This window comes from Bidens hawaiensis, unplaced genomic scaffold (assembly GCF_021521415.1).
Source record: "Bidens hawaiensis isolate Kalapana, Puna unplaced genomic scaffold, B.hawaiensis_p1.1 tig00022545_1, whole genome shotgun sequence".
In the NCBI taxonomy this organism is placed as follows: domain Eukaryota; kingdom Viridiplantae; phylum Streptophyta; class Magnoliopsida; order Asterales; family Asteraceae; genus Bidens; species Bidens hawaiensis.
This window is the reverse complement of record NW_027493516.1, coordinates 258,199-266,052: the sequence shown is the minus strand read 5'-3', so window position 1 is coordinate 266,052 and position 7,854 is coordinate 258,199. Positions and strand designations below refer to the sequence as shown.

The window sequence follows — 7,854 nt, the reverse complement described above, 5'->3', positions numbered from 1 at the left end:
TCTTATATCACAAGCGGAAGCATCCAGGCACCCTCAAACATCATCCGCGTGATAGCATATCTACCCGTCAAGATGACCAGGAGGCAATGGCAACAGGACAGCTGTAAATAATCAATTGCCTTCTAGAAGATTACCTAGATGTTTTCTCAGGCAACACGTGATCTCTCAACCAATAAATAATGGACACCTGTCCAGGTTGCTATAACCGTACGCATAGCCAGGGTTACATAGCGTCCTATCATATTAAGACACATGTCCATGTTGTTATGCTCATACACATGCAACGTATAGCTCAGCCTATCATATGAGGGCACGTGTCCAGGTAGTTACGAGAGGATCTTCTAGAAAGGGACAGCTGGCCTAATTACATTCCCACACTCTTCGGCTATAAATACTCTCTCAATCTCCATGAGGTTTCATTCACTCACAATTATCTATTTTAAATATTTAAATACTTTCTCTCTTCAGTTGGTACTTATTCTCACGCCGAATGGTGGTTACGGGAAGACCCCCTCTTGTCATTCCTGTTACGAGCTCACGGTGTCTGTTTTGTAGGTTCCGGTCACTGGACTTTGAAAAGTTGTGCTCATATCGTGTTAGTTGTTATCGTATCTTACCCTGTGAACTCATTAGATCCAGAACCTCTCTAGGAGATCGGATCCATGTTTCTTCATGCATATCAAGAACTCCCAATTCACATTATCAAAGGCTTTGATAAAGCCTTTGATAATGTGAATTGGGAGTTCTTGTTGTCGGTTCTTTCTCAGATGGGTTTTCCTTCGGTCTGGTGCGATTGGATTAGTGGTATCTTGTTGGCGAGCAGATCGTCTGTTCTTGTTAATGGATCTCCTACTTTCGAATTTGGATGTCATAAAGGCATTCGTCAAGGTGACCCGCTATCGCCTTTTCTTTTTATTATTATGATGGAGGCTTTTTCAGGTATGTTGAAACAAGCCTGTGATATAGGTGCGTTTCATGGTATTACTCTTCCTAACGAAGGTCCTACTTTATCCCATCTCTTTTATGCGGATGATGCTATGATTATGGGAGAGTGGTCTTCTTTTAATTTTGATAACTTGAAACGTATTCTTCGCATATTTTACTTGTGTTCGGGGCTAAAGATTAATCTCCATAAATCAGTGTTATTTGGAGTAGGTGTAGAAGATGGTGAGATCGATATCCAAGCCGGTTTCATGGGTTGTAAGCCGGGTAGAATCCCGTTTACTTATCTTGGGATTATGGTTGGAGCTAACATGAATAGGGTGGTTAATTGGGAACCGGTTGTGTCCAAGTTCAAGAAGAGGCTTTCTAAATGGAAAGTTAATTCGTTATCTATTGCTGGTCGGTTAACCCTTATTAAATCGGTGCTGGATAGTCTTCCCACTTATTACTTTTCGCTTTTTAAGGCACCCAAGAAGGTTACCAATGATTTAGAAGCTTTGATGAGAAGGTTCTTATGGGGAGGTTCGGATGAAGTGAGGAAGATGTCTTGGGTGGCTTGGGAGGTAGTCACCAAACCTATAAAAGAAGGGGGTTTAGGTATCGCTCGTTTAGAGGTTAATAATCAAGCGCTGATTACTAAATGGCTTGGGAGATTTCTAAATGACCAGCACGCGATGTGGAGAAGAGTAGTGTTGTCTATTCACGGGACCTCGCGCTGTTGGGGGCTTGCTCCGGTTAATAATGGGGTTCCCGGGGTTTGGAAGAATTGTGTTATGTTCTGGAACAAATTTAAGGTTGATGGTGTGGGTTTTAATAGAGTGATCCGGGCCACAGTCGGGAATGGTCGCCAAGTTAGGTTTTGGACGGATTTGTGGTTGGGTTCGGCGCCGGTTATGGACAAGTATCCGTCCTTATATGCGGTAGAAAAACATAAAAATGTCTTGTTAGCTGATCGGTTGGTGGTCACTGGATCTTCTCGTCGCATTGTGTGGGATTGGCTTAGAGCTCCTTGCTCCCATCAGGAGGTCAGCGAGAAGCAGGAGTTGGAAGATCTCCTTCAAGGGGTGGTGATGGTTGACCGTGAAGATTCATGGTCTTGGGCGGTTGGTAGCTGCAAAGAGTTTGAGGTTTCGTCGATTAAAAGATGGATGGTGCGGTCCGTTGTGGACGCTGGGAGTTCCAGTTTCCAATGGAGCGATTGGGTCCCGAAAAAATGTAATATTTTTATGTGGAGGGCCGTTCAGGATAGCCTTCCAACCAAGCAGGCTTTAGCTAGACGTCATTTGTATTGTGATGATCATAGTTGCGCTTTATGTGAGAGTAATGAGGAATCGCTCGAGCACTTGTTAACCGGGTGTTCCATTTCTATGGCCGTTTGGAATGCGATTGGTTCATGGTGCAACATCCCTAGACTATTTGTTTTTCATGTCAATGATTTGGTGGAAGTGCATAAGGTTTGTGGTGCGACGGGGAATAAAAGGTTGATTATTCATGGAATTGTCATCATTACTTGTTGGAGGATTTGGCGGGCTAGGAATGAAAAGATTTTTTCGGGCAAGAGCACTAACGTGGCAGAAATGGTTGCGGATATAAAATCTTTGGTACAAAAATAGATCTAAGATAGGGGTGGTGGATTGGAAAAATTGGTGTTTATTTGATGTAACGTGATTGTTGGTTTTGGTTTTTGGATTTCAGCGTCTTTCTCCGTCTTGGTGATAGTCGTTGGTTGTGTCTTTTTTTAATGAAAGTCAATTTTCAAAAAAAAAAAAAAAATATAACTTGGCGGGCAACTAGTTATTTACAATTAATTTAAGGAATTTAATCCTCATAACGGATATGTTCACACAATTAGAATAAATTAAAATAATAATGGAATCTTTCGAAAAGTAAAGTCGTCGTCATTCAAACATAAAATACAAATACCGTGTTTTTAAATAACACGAATTTATTATTAATTTCCCAGCTTTAATAATATTACAGCCTTCCTTTTTAAAACCTACAACGGAAAAGTAAACAGTCTAAAAAACAGACTAAACTGGGCCACCATCCTAGGATGCAGCAGCCGCCGTATCAGCGTTAGATTCACCTTCGGCCATCATCTTCTTAAACTCTTGAAAATTAACAAAGCCATCACCGTCCGAATCCACGGACTTAATCATGTTAACACAATCCTCGGGCGTACAATTCTCACCCAAGCGAGTTAAGATCTGGTGCAGCTCAGCAGCCGATATCAACCCGTTCTTGTTCAGATCGTACAGCTCGAACGCCTCATGAAGCTCCTTCATTGCTCCATCTTCATCGCCGGCGTTTCCTTTGCAGAACCCGACAAACTCCTGGAAGCTAATGTACCCGTCTTTGTCGGTGTCGAGGCTGCTCATCATTTGGCTGACTTCCTCGTCCGAGGTGTCGGACCCGATGGCTTTCATGACGTGGACGAGCTCGGCGGCGGAGATTTTGCCGTCGCCGTTGGAGTCGAAACGGTTGAACACTTTCTTGATGTCATCGGAGTCGGTGAGGCATACCGATTGGGTACCGCTTTTGGTTTGTGACATCATAACTGAAATAATAATATTATGTTATCGTTGAGGAAGAAAGAGTGGGGGGACAATAATGAAGATAATATACTGGATGAAGCCGCGTATGCCGCGTGCGCGAATATTCATTATTATTATGCCACCACTTTGTTTTGGTTTTTAATTCTTCAATACGGGTGTGTTTGGGATTCCTTATTTAAGTAAAAAAGACTTTTTTGTAATAAGTAGAAAAGAACTTCTAAATTTTTAATAAGAAGTTTTTAAAAAAGTGTTTGAATTAACATAAGTCAATAAGTTGTTTTCTAAAAGTATTTTGTTTAACTTATTGATGTAAAATGACCAAAATGACATTTTTGTATAAATGAATAAGTTGTTTTTAAAATGTGTTTAGGTGAAAATGGAAAGGTGGAATTCTTAACCTATAAGGAGATAAGTTATCATATCCCAACTTATTCCAAACCCATTTTTTAGCCTTATGAATAAGGAGAAAGTTAAAAGGACTTATGGGTTCTCAAACACTATATAAGTATAAAAATCACTTATTCATCCTTCATAAAGTTATAAGGAGAGGAAAAATAAGAAATCCTAAACACACCCTAAGTACAAGAGTTGTTTTTTAATTAAGTAATTGGACTTAGATTTTAAAAGCTAAAAAGATGAGTCGTTTTCCTCGTTGATTGATGATATAAAATTATAAAGAAACTGTGTTTCTGTTCTTCAACAACCAAGGTAATAGGTACAAGTGATACAGGTTTTGTTAACGTTTGAATAACTAAAGACTAGAGCATTCTCATCCAATGCCCTATATTATGAGATGAGTATTTTTATAATTTAGAGAGTGATTTAAGGTGTTGTGAGTGAATAATTTTTATATTTTAGAAAACATACTGATTTTCTGTATATTTGAAAAGTTACTATTCACCCCATATAATTTTTTAATATATTTTGAAAGAGATTATGAGTGAATAAGAGAGAAATGATAATAATAAAAGCATAAAAAGTATTATTTAATTAAAAAAAGAGAGAAACTTTTGTGTGTGTTATCGTAATTTTGGATTTAGGGATAGAGGGTTGGATGAGAATGCTCTAATTTAAATAAAACTATATAATAAGAGGTTGATTATTATTATTATTATTAAATAGAAAGTTTGGTGCCACAAGTGTCTTACTGGGCCACTAGGCGGCACCGAACTAGTCCGCAATTGTTTTTATTTTCTTAGTTAACGAATGTAACGAAAACCGAGCGAACATTACTATTTTTTGTGTTTTCTTTTGTTTTAGTTCCGGATTGACAACGGTCGGCTTTTACTAACGTTCGTGTTTTACTGACCGACATCACCCAATTGGTCCACCTCAACTTTTATACTTTTATGTTTTATATTTGGTTTTATTGGTTTAATTCCAGTACAATAACACACGTCGCCGAAACTAGCAGAATTCGCGTTGGTTCAATGCTAGGGGCCAACAACACTTGGGTTGCGCCGGGTAAAAAACTAGTTATTTTATAAATAACAAATGATACTCTTGGTGCCGCATGACCGATGATGGGTCCATGTGGCATCGCATGATTGGACTGAGCCATTTATGTTTTTTTATTGATTTGATAACTAAACGGCTAGTCACATCGACTCGCTGTCATAATATTCGGGAACGGTAAATTTTGGTTTTACCAACGACCATGTTTTACCGACCTTTTAATTTTAATTTCAGAACGTAACCGAAACCGACCAAATTTTCTTCGACTCAGTGCCCTAACAGTGGGGATCGACAACGCTCGGTTCAAGAACCGCAACGTTTTACCGACCCGTCATCGTCATCGCAACGTTGAGACCCGCAACGCTCCGGTTTTACCAGCGATCGGGTTACCGACCATTTTGTTTCAGTTTCGATACCATCAAAACCTAACCGAACCTGACAAAATTCGCGTCCACTCAGTGCCCTTAACACCCCGACCGACAACGCTTGGGTTTTACCGTCCGAATAAGCGCCGTTAATTATTTTCTTTTCTATGTCTTAATTTGACGATTTTTTTTAGTTTAACGCTTAGCTTTAAAACACTATCATCACGAACTGAAGGAAACAACAGAATCTGCATAGACTCACTGCGTTTTTTTTTGTACCACTACTATAACAAACGTAAAGAAAACCGAACGAATGTTGCTCTTTTTTTTAATTTCGGTATCGTAATGAACACGGTAGAGCCACTTAATTTGTCGAACGTTCGGGATCGACAACAGTTGGGTTTGCAAATGCTCGAGTCTTATCTGTCATACTCCGACTAAAGGCGGCGGAACATGTCGGGGCGTAACGTATTGATTGGAGAGTATCTCAAAAGACACCAATTAAAGCGACAATAATTATTAAATTTCATTTACATTAAACAAGTACACAAATTCAATAATAAGAAACAAATACATCATGTCTTTTGTATTTTGAATAATATCCTAAAGTAAAACTAATTTATTCGATCTTGAGCAATGTCACTTGCACCTGTAGAATGTATAAAAATAGAGTTTGTCAACACGAATGTTGGTGAAAATACATAATTTTTAATTGAGATATATATAGATAAAAACCATAATTCATATGTAAATGCCGAGCATTACAATTCCTATAAAAATGTAAACAACTAAATAGACGTGGACCCGTTCCTATTGATACAAAATTAATGTACCTGGGTAAATGTATGATCATACTAGATTAGAATAGATGAGGATGACATACCAACCACCAAGCATAAAATAAACACTTAAGCACATAGAGCATAGTTATAGATGATGCAATCATCACACATAAACATATAATGAATTGTGTTTGAATACTTGCGGTAAAAAACATAAGTAGTGTAAATAAGGTATACATGCTACCCCCAAAATGTGTAAAAGATAAAAAGAGATATGTAAACTCACCTTAAAAAGTAGAATAAGTGATAAGGCGGTGATAAAAATTGAGATAAAAGCGGTCGAGCTCCTCGGGGTTCGTCGACAAAAGTTCCTAGTTGTTAACGATAATGTTAATTAATTATAACGAAATAGTAATACAATTTATGATGGATTTGAGGATTGATCGGGTTTTAAATACCATTGTAAATTTAAATATTATTAATCTAATTATTATTATGATTCTTATTGTTATTAGTTGCATTTATGTATAAATATTTAAAAGAAAGTTTATTCTTCGAATGTTCATAGGTCATTAGTTCGGCTTATTAAGCGAGTGGTAAAATATTATTCATATATATATATATATATATATATATATTAGTTTTTAGCCCGCGTATTACGCGTGTTTATTTAGATTTTCTTAATATTATTTAAACCATTAAAGATTAAAAAGGTAAACCGTTGCCAACACATTTGCTTTATTACTTCTTCAGCATCTTCTTGTATCATTGAATTACTTATATTATTATTATTATTATATTATTATTATTATGGCAATTTCCTCTAATTAAGAAACCATAAAAATTAGGTTATCCAAATTCATATCAAAGGTAACAATTAAATGGAAAAAAATCAAATGAAATTAGAAGGCGAAATTGACATCTCGTATTAGCATCAAGAATGCCCTAACAACAAAATGAATCAAACTATCAAGACTAACCATCACCATTGTTCGATGAGGATTCTATTTAACCAAATGTTTAAAAAAATCGGTACGTACGGCCGGTTGAACCAGTTATACCGGATTTTTGTAAAGCAACCGGTATTTAGAGCCCGGTATTTTTGGACGGTTTACTAAAACATCATACCGCCAGGGTTTTTTTATATACCGGTTTCAACCAGCAAACCAGTTTTAAATCCAAAAGTTTTTTGATCATTCAGCGGTTCGTATTTTTTTAAATGACTTTTAACATAGCTGATAAAATTAAAATGGGTAAACACGGTAAATGACGATTCGTTTCAACCAATTTTGTATCATGCAAATCAAATGTTTGTTTAATTATGTGACATTTGTCAATTTCGGGTCTCGAATAGTATTCGTTTGTAGTTGTTTCATCATGTAAACTGTAGAAACCTCAATTGAAAAGCACAAATGATAATGTATACTAGTGTGTGGGAGTGTGTGAATATGAGGTCCGGGGTGTGAGTCTCAGTAAGATGGCCAAAGGCAAAAGAGATGTATTGTTATTTCTTGACCCCCAGTTCATTGTACTCGTTATTTATGACGAGCGTAATGAACGTATATTAGTTTGCGCTACATTACTGGCCCACACTTGAGCCGAGGGCATTTATGACAAAGCCTCTCATGTTTCCCTCAAGATGTCATGATACCTTTTGAATCGTCTGCCTTCCCTTAACTGTTGGCTCCCTTTGAAATTTATATTTCCTATCTCCTTCTTATCTAACTGATAGGATGTTTGGTTACTCTCCATGCA

At 37.3% G+C, this 7,854-nt stretch overlaps 1 pseudogene; it reads right to left on the bottom strand.

Moving 5' to 3' along the window:
- Window positions 1-2,990: 2,990 nt before the first annotated feature.
- LOC143565830 (calcium-binding allergen Ole e 8 pseudogene) lies at window positions 2,991-3,539 on the bottom strand (annotated as a pseudogene).
- Between the last annotated feature and the right edge of the window lie 4,315 nt (window positions 3,540-7,854).